Genomic DNA, 13,660 nt, shown 5'->3' on the forward strand with positions numbered 1-13,660 from the left:
TATAACAGTTTGAAAGGTTTTTGGATGCTTGGTGGCATCATTATGCAATTTATTAATATGTGGGTAGAGTGACTAATACCTCTGAGGATGTATTTTTAGTTTCAAAAAAATTAATATAGAAAAGAAATGTGTGCTGGGGGCAGGGGTGGAGGGGGGAGGGCAGAGAAAGAAAACCAGCTACAAATTGGTTTGTGCTAGCAGCATGGGATGGCATACATCATTCTGTCTGCTCTCAGTAAGCGCAGAGCTCGGCACAAGCCGAGTCTCCTCTCACAGACAGCACTTCCAAAGGAGCCTGGAGAAGCTAGTGACTGCAGTTTGGTAGAGTCTGGGTATCTAGCTCCTCTTCTGGCATCTTTCCTCCAGTTTTCAAGGCTGAAAGGAAGAATTCAGATCACTTAGTTTAACCTTCCATATAAACCCCCAAGAAACTCATTTCCCACATTCACTCACTAATTGAGCCTACTAATATATGTTTCACTAAAGTCATCTGGGCTGGCCTCCAGTTCTGATTTCAGGACTCAAAGAGAAGACAAATCCCCTGCCCCCCTCAAGAGCTTGTCCCAATAGTTAGCCCCCGCTTTCATACTTATATCTGTATTTTGCCTGTCTTAAATTTCCAGTCATTGCATCTTGTTATGTTTTTTCTCCATTAGACTATAAAGCCCTTTTGTATGTGGTATTTCTTCCTATAAAGGTATTACTGCACAGAGTCAGGTCACTGCCTGATCTGATTTTTGCTAAGTTAACCAAATTGAGCTCCTTAAGTCTCTCTCCACAAGATTCCTTTTTCCAGCCCTCAAATCATTCTTGTAAAACTGAACCATAGGCTGAGAGTTTACAGTCTCTATCATGAATTCAAGTCCCTGAATCTCAGGTTAATAAAGTCTCTATTTTTTAATAAGGCTTCTGTGAAATGACTAGAAATAGTCCCACAGGATGTGTTATTTGGACGTAACTATTTCCACATGGGCTGGAGGTACAGCTCTGCCCTGAGAGAAAAGCAAATGAAGAACAGTGGGAGGGCCTTTCCCTCTTCTCCTTACAATTTTCTGCGGGCTTTTGCAGTGCTCTCCCAGGTCGCGTTTCTATCTGCACTGAGAAGGAAACAGTATTTATCTTGGAGGGCCTACTGGTGGACATTTCTTAGACATCTAGGAAGAAGCAATGAGATTTCACCTTTAGGTACTCATGTTAGAAACCAACTCCTGAGGAAGCTGCCTTCCTCCAGTACAAATAATTAATGTGCGCACACGCACACAGAGCTCCTACCAGTCCCAGCAAGCTGCGCCACGGCCAAAGGAGCCTAAGCGTTGAGCAGGAGCAGAAGCTCTGACAGAGTCTTGGCACGGTGCACCTCTTGCTAAGCAAACCACTCCTTACACGGGCCCAAAGAGACATCTATAAAATCTTTCAAAGCTCACCAGGGCCCCTCCTTCATCCAAATTAATAGGATTAAAAACAAACACTGAGTTTTTATTCTTCGTTCTTTTTAAGCTTCACCGTCCACACTTTTAAGCTTTTTCTTGCAATTATGAATTTGTTGACTTGTTTTTTGTTAAATGGCAGCAGAGGTTCACAGGATGCTTGGCTCTGGATCTTTGAAGAAAACACCCCAATATTGCCAAAAATTCAGTGAAATGACAAGACATGGTAAATACTAGATAATCTCCTCCAGCACTGGATTTATGGTTCACTCCTTCACAGCTTCTAGATAGGATAATATCCTGCTTTTCATCATTAGCATTTGATTTGTATGTGAGTATACACACCAAATGAGTAGTTTAAAAGAAATGCCATCTCAGTTTCCATTTAATCTGGCCTTTATGCACCCCACAGGGACACACGTGCTCCAGCGTCCAAACTGAAAGATAAAATTTCATAGCTGTGATTGTTAGAATAATCTCGTGAGTCATCACCAGCCCAGTCACTTTCAAAGGGACAAACTTTATCTTTTCTCTACCTCTCATGAAAGATCACCAGTTTAAAAGCGTCAGTAGGTGGCAAAATCAGAGACAGGAAAGTATATCATCAGACCAAACCATCTCCTTTCTAGTTATGAGATGTCCAAAATGAGCTTATGAAACAGGCTGATTAGAAGAACTTGCCACAGGTTAGTGACTTAGTATCTTGATACTGGTATCACACCAAAAGAAGGAGTGTAGGTTTGTGACACTAGACCGGAAAGTCTATCTGAAAAAAGCAAATTTTTCAGTCAGGTGTAGAATTTAAAATTTACACATGGCAAACACTGAAGCAGTTGAGCTCAAGTATTCTTAGAAATATCTGTGCAAGGCAAAGCCTAAGAGAGCAGATTTTCAGTGAAAGCAGGCAGAAGAGGGTCAAAAGATACAAATAAATCTGCATGAAAAGCAAATAAAAATAATCTTTGAAGAGAAAAAAATATTAGTGGATGTTTCCTAATGGTCACCATTTATCCTGTTCCTTCGTTGCACTCGACTTGCCAAAGGCATAAGGTTTTAATTTTGTTCATGGTCAATGTAATGTTTAGAGTTTCATCTGCTTGAACGATTCTTCAGGGACTGGTTGCAATAGCTACACTTCGGGCTTAAATTGCTTTTTTTTTTTTTTTAAATACAACTGAATCTTACCAACGAGTGAAACTGGAAAGGATAAAATTAGATTCCTGAACCTTCATCCCTTTTTAGAACCAGACATGAAAAAAACTGCATCCAGTTTCGTTAAATATTTTTTTCCACATCTGGTGTTCAGTCAAAACCATAAGAAAAGTGCTGGAAATCTCACAAGAAGTCTCGTACTCTTGTGATTTCCAGTCCAATTTTTGCAGCCACAGGAGATCTGTATAATTCAGATAAGAATCCGGAGCAGAAGCCAAACCCAAACTGTAAGGCTCCTGAGGCTCACCCCACCCACAATAGCTTATGTCTTTACCCATCATTTGCAGCAGATGTTCTTCCAAATTCTCCAGTGAGATAAATTCCATTAAAAGTTTCAGGATAAAGATGATAAGATATATACTGTACAAAATAAAAGTGTCCAAAGCAGCTCATTGTGGCCCAGTAAGCTATTGTTAAAGATCCTCATATAGCAGTATCTGTTGATTACAGCAGTTTGCTTCTCCTTACTACTCTTTTTTCCATGCTGGGCTTTTGGGGCTTTTTGATCTAAAGGCCTCTGACGTCAGCGAGAGTATTTCCATTGTCTTCAGCGGGCTTTGGATCAAGCCCTTGACACACTGTTCCTCCCATAGGTCAGTCTGTAGAGTGTAGGTTTCTGCCAGCAGATTGTCCCTAGAACATTTCACTGTAGATTTACAGTCTTTATAAAATTTTAAATGAAGTTCTATAGTTAGATTCATATGCTATATCATAAATTACAGCAGACTCTGCAAGCTCGGGTTTGAGGGTTTTTTTTTTCATTTGGCTCTCGGGGAACATATAGTTTTTTCCATAGAAATTTTTCTCTAAATGCTAATTTTACCTGCTTTCTGCTATTTTGCAGCAGAATGTGTGTGTTTCTCACACTCAAGCCTTTCTGAGGGAAGGTGTGCAGCGGTGGCGATGTGAGGCAAGCAGGGACCCACCATTCCGCTTTCTTGGTCTTACATGGTAGGGTAGGCAGCTTTTCAGATTTCCCTTGTTACAAGAGTGACAAATTGTGAAAAAGAAAACAAGCCAGAAGTTTCAGATTCTTTAATGTGCAGCTACAGCTGAAAGTTCATTTTCATCTGGCTGAGGAGCATCTCACATCCAGCTCTGCTACCAACCCGTTTAGTGGCAACCCCTGGGGAACGAAAGATCTTTGCGCAGAGCCTGGCGCATACCAGCACCACCCCTCATCAGGACCTCTGTGGTCTTGACACTTCAAATGGTGGCCAGGCAGTGACAGCACGAGATGAGGGACAGCTGTCAAAGGCACCTGAACCCTAATCCTCCTTCCTTGTCATTGGAGCCTGACAGTGACACAGATTTTAACCAGTATTACCTTTCCCATCTGCAAAGTGGGAGCAATAATCCCACAATACCTTCTCTGAAATGCTGCGAGGCCATGAACTCTGTCTACACAGAGTAATACTGTTCAGTAGTAAATGAAATCTGTTTTCACTTCCAAGGCCATGGCATAAATTACTACAGGCAGAAATCCAGCCTAGCAGGCAATGAACTGGAGGGGGCCCACTCAGTTCCTTCCATCTTCAACTTTGATTTTCATTGTTCTGTTTCATTAACAGAATTTCCAAGGTTTTTTTTGTTCTTTCCTTGTTATAATTTTTCTAAGCTGTTAATCTGCCAGCAAAGAGAATGGCCTCCTAATTGTATACCAACTTCTCTGAAGCACCCACAAGAACCTGAACAGTTTTAAGCAGAGCCCATGTTTCCCTTTTTACTTCTCAGCCCTCAAATACATAGAAAAAGAGCTGAAAAAAATCTGTTTTTCTGTACCCACTGAAGGACCATAATCTGGTCACTTGTTTTCTGCTCAAAAAGTAATGACAGTGCTTCCGCAGACCCTGGCCTTGATGTTCTGCTGATGAAAATCAGCATAATTGCCCTCAAGTCAATGGGGCTGTGGCAGTTTGCACCAGCTGGAGTTAGTCCACTGGTTTTGAAGGACATAAATAACACAAATATCACCCTTCTTTTCACATGCATTTGGCAAGTCAGAAGATCCAAGGCCTTCATGAAAAACGGCATCGGACTGGAAAAGTATTGATTCCCTCTATTCACTGGTTTTTTGTTTTTTGTTTTAAAGGAAGGATATGGATTCTGCTCAGGTCACCTCAGGAGAACAGAGGAAATGCTCAGAAAAACCAACAGCTATATCAAAATGTATCAGGTGATTTTTCCAACCCTTTTACCCCCTTACTTTCCCAGTTCCTAAACCCTAAACAGGAAATAGGTTGGTTCTTGCCAACAGATCGCCAGTGGCAGAGGTAACAACTGCTTTACACTGCAGACAAACAGGACTAAGACTGTCAGCTCCATGTCAGTAGTGACATTCTGCCATCACTAGCTGCAAACCTGTGATTCATGAAATAATTTAAAAAACATTAACAATAATACATTTGATTCAAATTCTGCTTTTCCCCAATGGCAGAGTTTGTGAGTGTGCATAAGTGTTCCCACGGGAAAAAGAACTGGGAAGATAAAAATAGATCAGGTGAATGGGAGACTGCTGGATAGACTCATGGGCACTTACCAGTAGAAGAGTCCATTGTTCAAGGCTGATGGACTCTCTGCTGATTTTGAAGTTTAGCAATAGAAAATTTGCTCCTTAATTTTTATTCAGTTAAGCTTTCTTGGAAGTAAAATACGACTATTCAGTATTTCCTTGGGGTCTGATTCTCATGCACTGGAAGAGAGGATGTTCCATATTGAATTTTGCAGAAATTGCTCCTTGTTATTTAGATCAGGGCTTTGGGATGAATGGAGCTGGATGAACGAGGCTTTATGGGATAAGGTGAGAATGGTGGAGTGAATGAAAAAGAATGAAAATCAGGGCCTAATACAGCCACGGTGTCCCGTGTCTGACTTTTGTAGGTCCCAGACTTTGTGAAATCCTTACCTGGGAGATTCCTAATGGGAATGAGGAAAGGGCATAGAAGGTTCAGAGCTAGAAAGCCTGGAGGCAGGCAGCAAAGCTTGCCCTTCCAGATTTCAAGGAATATGAGGAAATTTATTTCTCTTGCAAACACTTTGAAACATAGCAGGACATGATCTGTCCATGTCTGAATTTAGGATTTCCACTGTGGCTTGGCTTTACCTGTTACTAAGACCCTGCTCAATCTCCGCTTCAGAGGTGAGAACACTTAGACACAGAAAGGTTAAGAATTCAGTCAAAGTTTCAGAAATAAAGCTCATTAGTGCTTCATCCATAGGGAGTTTCACCTAACTGCCTTATAACATTGCTGTCAAAGAGGCAAAAGAGGAGATAATTTTTATAATAGTTTCACTTTGTGAAAGTACAAACAGGCTCTCCACTGGAAACTAGAATCTATCTAACTGTGACCACTTACTACAGGTCCATTAAATACATCTAAATGCATTGTATAGAGTCAGGGAACTCAATCCAAGTATATATGGTGCACAAATAACAAAGCTCTACAAATCTGAAAATACAGAGTATCCACAAGTGCTCTGGTTTTCCAGACTGATTTGGGAGGTAGGTAGACTTAGCTGAAGGCTGTGGTTTCTAAATTGGACATAGTTACCTAAAACTATTGGAAACTTGAATTGCATGTCAGATGTCTGGAATAAATGGACTCAAGGGACATAAGAAAAAACATGTGGCCCATACTTTTCTCTTTTTTAATGTCTTTTGGAATCTGTTTAGGTCTCATCTGGGGCTTGTATAGTTTCTTTGTTTGGTAATTCTGAATTGAAATTCTTTATAAAACTTTGTTAATTAAAAGGTAAAAATTCAATTGTCGGACATGGAGCTTTTCATCCTGAAAGATGCCCATACACTTTCCAAAAGTATAGTATATTTTGAAAAAAAGTTAACTACACTTGAAAGCTGTGCAGCACAGTTTTTTTCTTTTACCTCAGATCAATCAGATTTAAATTCCAAAATGGACCGTTATCGTGTGACCTTGTTTCTAACTCTGCCAGTAACTATCGTATCTGAACACACCATCTGATCTCCTGCACAACAAGCCGCAAAACTCCCCCCAAGTCCCTGCTTCTAGCCTGACTTGTGGCTGCACGTCTTTTAAGTAAGACCATCCAACATAATTATGAAGATTACAAGCAATAAATTTCCCCTGAATTGCATCCATCTCTGGGGTGAAATATATCACCGGCTCCATAGCACACAGTTGTATCGTTCAAACATGCAATAAGATAGAAAGGGACTGCTGCTCAGTGGAAACCTGAAGGAGACATTTCTGTAGGCAAAATATTAATAGCCAAATCTGAACTGAGGCAGGAAATGGGTTTAAATGTTTCCCCCCTAGAAACATCCTTAGTTCCTCAAGAAAAAGAAAGAATTTTTCAGATTTGCCACACCTTGAAGACAGGTCTTGAGTCTCCAGCACAACCTCCTATGCTCCTTTTGGTAACCCTGACCACTGGTTTCCACAGCCCAGGGACAAGGCTGTAAACCTTCTATTATCATGGTTTCCCTAGGTAAAGTCAAACCAATCAACCTACCACTCTTTGGACACCGGTGGCTTCTTGCCGTTTTCTTGTTCGCTAAGTGGTACCATCATCGAGGCATTGCTCTTCGGAGAGCAGCGCAGGCAGCCCATTTGGGAGACAGTGCTTCTAGGAGAAGACCCGATGTGTTGCTGCTCCTCCACAGCCACACTTTTCCTAATAGATCTTCCAATTTTTGGAAGTTTTTTGACTTTTCTGACACCTCCTGAGCACTTTCAATGCCTGCTAAGTTGCAGCCTCCTAATTTTAAGAGGTACAGTACAGCACATGGTGAGTCACTAGTACAGCTGGGAAAAATGACAAAAAAATGCAAACAAAAACCCTCAGTTTGCAGTATTAGGTCAAAACCTAATACTGTTCTACAGTAGTTCCAGTCCCAAAGACTGAATTAACAGCCCTGATCTCTTTTGTTCACCTGACAAGCATGCATGCTCAGGACTAGATTGCTGGAAAGGTCATAAGAAGAACATAGATGGTGACCTTTTGCTCTAAGATACTTCTTTCTCTTCAAGGCTTTGAATACTGTGGAAAAGGCAGAAAAGCTACATGATCTGTCCAGGCAAAACAGGCAGTTTCTATCAGCAAAAATATGTAGTGGTTGGTGCAACTGAGATTAGTTTGCTGAATGTACTAAACTATACCAGCTAACACAGAGTTAATGATGACATATAATATCATTGGAAAAAATGACTATCTTCATATTTTCTTCTTTTGGGGGTATTAAGGAATTACCATTCAGTCTTTGCTTCTAGATATATATAGGTCTGCAGGCTTGGCAGGGTTAAACTGCCAGGGGTAAGAAAGGACAAACTTTTGGAAGGATTCTGACACCCTCTTCTTTCCCACTGAAAGCACACAGGCATGCCAAAAAGTTATGGTTTCTTTTAGATCCATATAATTGAGTGAGTGATGAGGAATTTCTCACCAATATAAAACTGAATTATTTGTTTCTTAAAATGGAGTTCTACACTTTTTTTTGGAGACAGGGTGTCCAGGTTGTCAGTTGGTGTCAATTAGCATGTCCTGGGACACCAGCGTTCACTGAGGATCTGGACAGCCCCACGCAATCCCAACACCTCTGAGTTTGGGAAGGCACCATCATGGTCACCATGCGGGTTAGTTTACAGAGACCGGAAGAGAACCACTTCTTTTTTTTTTTTTTTTTTTTTTAGGCATTTGCAATGTTTCAGGCAGCCTGGGAGTCCATACAAGTTTGCCCCATGTCCTCCCTCGGGAGGGCTCAGAGGTGGCAGACCTGCGGAGTGAGAGAGGGCATGCAGTGGGCTGCAGAGAAGCTCACTCTGGTCTGCTCCTGGCTTAACAGACAGCCAGAGGTCATACTTGGCAAATTTTCTGAGCAGTGCCTGGATTTATGAACCCCAGGAGCATACTGAGTTCCAAGCGATGAGCTGCACTGAAGAGGAGCCAGGGCCAAGCTCCAGTGCGGGGAGCAAAAGCTGAGGCATCACCACGGTCAGGAGGTACAGCCCTGTCTCCTGGCTATGCAACTCTGGGTGCAAACCAAGTACAAGACAGGAAGAAAAAGGAGGCTTTTGGTGCCTTTTCGGTGGCTCTTCTCTCTCTGATGGTGCCCACAAAGAGATGTTTTGAGGGGTGATGGGTTGCTGCCCCCCACTGCAGGGCTGGTCCAGGGGCAGCAGCAGCAGCAATCCCTGGGCAACCTGGATGCTTAAAGATGTTGGTGCAAGCAAGGTGTGTGTGTGTGTGGGGGGGGGGGGGGGGGATAAAGCCATAGGAAAAAAGGGAAGCAGGAGAGAAAACCTGGAGGAGTTTTTAAAAAAAAAAAGAGAGTAACTTGTCCACAGGGTGTCACTCTTGACCCACATTTGGGCCAGCGAGCAGCCCTGTCTATGGCAGCGGGAAATTGGAGATTTAGTTTCTCAACGAGCCTCCAAACCCACGGGCTGGCCCAGGTGGGCATGGTGGCCCATGCGACTCCTCCCGCGAGCCAGCCAGCACGTCCCCAGCTGCTGCGGCACAGTGGCCGCAGGCCTCAGCCGTCCCGGCCGTTCTGGCCCTCTCCAGGAGGGGGAACGGCAAGTCCGAGAGCAGCTCTGCCCGAGGCAGGTCCCCTTCGTATCTACAGTACCCTGCATCTGCACCTTCCCAAGGTGCCCTTCACAGGTCCCTCAGGGCAGCTTGCAGGAAAATCTGCTTTGAGAAGCAAGGCTTGGGAGGCAAGGCAGGAGGAGGTGAGACAGGTACTCCAGGCAAAGGATTAGCTACTTTTAGACTCCCTAAGCAGGGCCATTTTGGGCAGAATTTTCAACATCACAGAAAAAGGGATGGAGGGCAAAAGAGAACATTTTCCTCTCACGTTCCAGCTCTTTTTTTCACTATTCTGTCCCAACCCCCTATCATCCATTCAATTTTTTAGGAGTATTTTAGTTTAATATGAAATTACCCTATAATCCCATATTCTCAGCCTGTCCTGATGACATTCCCACTGCTCTGCCCTTGTCTTTAGGAACACTTGCTGTTCCTAGGTGCTACCTTGTGGAAGATGCTACAATGCTTTCTTATGGCAAGGCATAAAGTAGCTCTGGAGTACTGACCTAGCTAAAGTAAGAGCTTATAATCCTGAGCTTTCAGTAGTTTATATCATCAGATATCAGAAGGGTTCTCTATCTAAGGCAAAGGCCTTCCCGGTTCTGCTTCAAAATGAAATTACTGCCTTGCTTTTTGGTACAAAGTTTTAGGCTGCTGCGGCCAGGAGGCACAACTGAGTTCAGCCAGCTCTGGATGTAGAGGCATCAGCCTTGAAGCATGAAGAGGTTTGGCCTTCTGCAAGATGATGTGCTGGGCCAGGCCATCAGGGCTTCCCTGTGTCCCCACACCAGCCTGAGGGCAGGGCTCAGCTGGGTGCCAGGGTATAGGGCAGCTTATACATTAGCCTTCCCCCTATAGCCACAGGGAGATGCACACTCCCCACCAGGTGCTGACTGGCCAGCAGGCCTGCATGGATGCTAGGGTCAGCAGTGCAGGAGCCAAGGTACAGGCTGCAACTTTTACAAAGCATCAGCAAAGCATGAATTACTGTGTGTCCTCCTGGCAAGTTTCCTGGAGCAGAGGACACACCAGCAAGAATGCTATCTCCTTTTCCAGGGCTGGTTGGGACAGGATTTGTGTGTAGCCCGTACAGCACATAATTCATCGGACTATCATTTACATAGCATGAGCTCAGCACTGCAGCACTCACTGACATTTTGAAATATTCTGCTAGGTGCTCAGCAGCGTACTGGGAGGACAGCATGACAAACATCCCAAAAGGCATGCTGTCTCCTTGCAGGACATGACCCTTTGCTTGGAGGAGGTGCTCTCCAAAGGTTTACGTCAATCAATCTTACTTGTCTGCAAATCCCTAATTTCTGCAGTGACTTCACTCTTTTTGCCCCAGGACAGCATAGGTGTGCTCAGTATAATGTGAAACGCTTCATGATTTTCTTCCAGACCATCTTCCTTAAAGTAGATATCTTAAGCTTTATGGAAATACCTGCAATATGTAAACGCAAAGGTATAAATCTCTGTAATGTGGAAAACCAGCTTCATGAGGTCGTACAAAAATGCAGCCACGTGACTGCAAAACTTCATTTACAAGTATCTAAATATAGATCATAGCAAGCAGCAGACCCAGACTTTAATTTTAAAAGGGAGGGCACAGGGGAGAGTGCAGAGTCAGCACTTTTTAAATAAGAAGTTCTTCTTGTACTAATTCATTTACAGCGGCATCTTCCTTTGACACAGCAAATTTGCATCACACAATCCTGATCACAGAGACATAAAGGTTTTTATGAGAGCCGGAAATAGCCTCCCTTCAGCCATTGCTGTGAAAGTGCTGCACCACCGCTGACCTCCGAGCGCAGACAAGGGCAAGCTGCAGCTTGCACCAAGCGAGCTGAGCACCCTTTACTCCCCTATGTGCTTTTTTACTTTCCTCTGGGGAGAGGTTCAGTGCACAAGATACCACCTTGCTCTTAGAGACCCACTGCAAGAAACACTGAGGGAGGGAAGCACTGCTTATGTCCTGCATTTCACCTTCTTTCAACTGCTCTCCACCGCTTTGGATGCTTAAATATCCTTAATACCCTAGTATACCAATTGACTGCCATTTCCTTGATTGCAACTAGGTATCGTATTAAATTTTTTCAAATCATTCTTCTACCCTCACAGTTTCCAGAGAAATAGAGAGCATGTGGATATTTTAAATTTAGGAGCAGTCAGTCATTCCTAGGAAATCCCTGAAACACATCACAAAGATAGTGGGCAAGAGTCCTACCTCACATACCCGAATAAAACAGAGCAATTCTACATGAACCAGCGATACATTGGTTTTGCACAGGGAGTAAACTCCCATCAGGCAGTCAGAAACCTGCCTCACAGGGTTGAAGCAGATAGTAGGAGGCGGGGGGGGGGGGGGGGGGGGGAACCATGGCTTTGAGAGCCAATACTCTAGTTGCCTGAAATTAGCTTTGCCTTAGGATTATAGGAACCTCCTCCTAAACTGGGAGGGCTGTGCCTGACTTGCAGTAAATACCTCGATCCAGCTGCAAAGAAAAGGAGATGCTTCAGGAAATGACTCCCTCCCCCTGAGCTGAGGCACCGTCCAGCCCCAGCAACGACCCTGCTGCAGGGTGGGTGGTGAGAAAAGCTTGACCTGCACCCAACAGGCAGGTACTTTTGCAACCTGAGCCCTGATCTGCGGAGCACTGCTATTGAGGAATGGAATTCAGGTCTCACTGGTGTCAATGGGATATAAGCAGATGCTTGAATGAATCCCTAAATCTAAACCCAGCATGAAGAATGTAATGCAAATTCCTAAACGTTTTCCGCAGTAATAATCAGAAGAGAGGTTGGAGGGGGGAGGAGGGAAGGAGAAACTATCTAAACTGGAATGAAATTTAGCAACAACATGATGAGAGAAATGTACATTTGCTAAAGGTTGCACAGGTTTGCTAGTTGCTTGAATTTCACATGTTGGAGACCTATGTTATTATCAACAAACCCCCAAAATATTCACTCTTTCACTGTTATTTACTAATTTCCTATTTAATGTAATGGAAACTAGCTGGCATTTTTTTTCCAACTAAATACTGAATTTTTTTTTTTTTTTCGCAGAAGGGAAACTATCAATTTACAACTGTTTTATGTTTGACGGGAATGGGACATTATGATGTTCTCAAATCAAGACATTTAGCTGAGGCTTGTTGGACTTGGGCAGCATATGTCAACTGGAGTTCAGCAAGTCACTGCGGCCCAGACCAACCTAGAACAGGCTACTGCATTTTGATTGCCCTCATCAGATTTTTCCAGTAGCCAATCTGAAATTCTCAAGTGGAAAATAGAAGTTTGTACAGAAATTTAATTTTTCTCTGATATAAAGCCCCTGATCTGCTCTACTCATAACCTGCACAATTTAGAAGAGTCAGCATGTGACCGAAAAGAGCACGCATCCTGCATTTAGAATCTTTGAAAACTACGGCTGTATTAATAGTGGTTTCCTGCGCTCACTCCTGCCCTCATCAGTACTTCCCTGCTGTGCATTAAGAGCGCGTTCTGGCACAGTGTTCGGCAAAGATCCCTACAGGACAATCAGAAATGCTTCAGCGCTGCAGACATGGGGCAGGCAAGGGATGAAGAGCGTCTCAAATGGCAAGAGATGAGAGCATGCCAAGAGTTAGCCTGAGTGACCATTACCAAAAGGCAGCATAGGTCAAGTAAAGCTTCCTCCCCACCAAGCAAGACAGCTTGATGCTATCACACCTCCCACAACAGCAGCAAGAGAGGAAACTGCAGCTACTTCACGCTCCAAAGGAGGACTTCTTCCAGCCACCCCGCACACAGTGGCGACAAGTTAATTATATACATATCCAACAAAACTTGGTAACTGTAACAAAAGTAACTATGTAATTATACTTTACTACTGCTTTCCCTGGACTCACTCTGTAATTACAAAAGAGTTGCTAGGGAAAAACAACCCATTGGTTTTGCCATGAGCAATTAATTCAGGTTACCAACATGATCGTTACACGGGGCCAACAATAACATTGGCATCCAACTGTGTTATTCATCTATCGATTGTGGCTCCCCAATAATGAATGCTCTGCCTTACATTACACGTCCACAAGCATGAGAAACAAATTGCATCAAAAACCCAACTGCACTACTGAAAAGAAAATCCAAGGAGCAGATCCCCATTGTGCATTATAATTCCTTTGCCGTGAATTTTGTTTTTGGCAAGAGCACAGAGCTGACTCTCCTCTTGCTCTGCAGGACAGGTGTGTGAATTAGTACCTCTGCCACCCACAGACCTCATGGATAGACCAGTTCCCCCATTCCTTGCATCTGGTTTTCTTATTCCTGCTCCTCTTCAGCCACCATCTGAACCCAGACTTGCAATGATTCTGGAAATCAAGTGAGCTACAGTAAGAATATGAGAAGGTCATATGCCAAATGTCAGCCTGGGAGACTCTCAACTAGCCTTTAGATGAAATTGAGATCCCACT

The sequence above is a fragment of the Struthio camelus genome, chromosome 8 (genome assembly GCF_040807025.1).
Source record: "Struthio camelus isolate bStrCam1 chromosome 8, bStrCam1.hap1, whole genome shotgun sequence".
Classification (NCBI taxonomy): domain Eukaryota; kingdom Metazoa; phylum Chordata; class Aves; order Struthioniformes; family Struthionidae; genus Struthio; species Struthio camelus.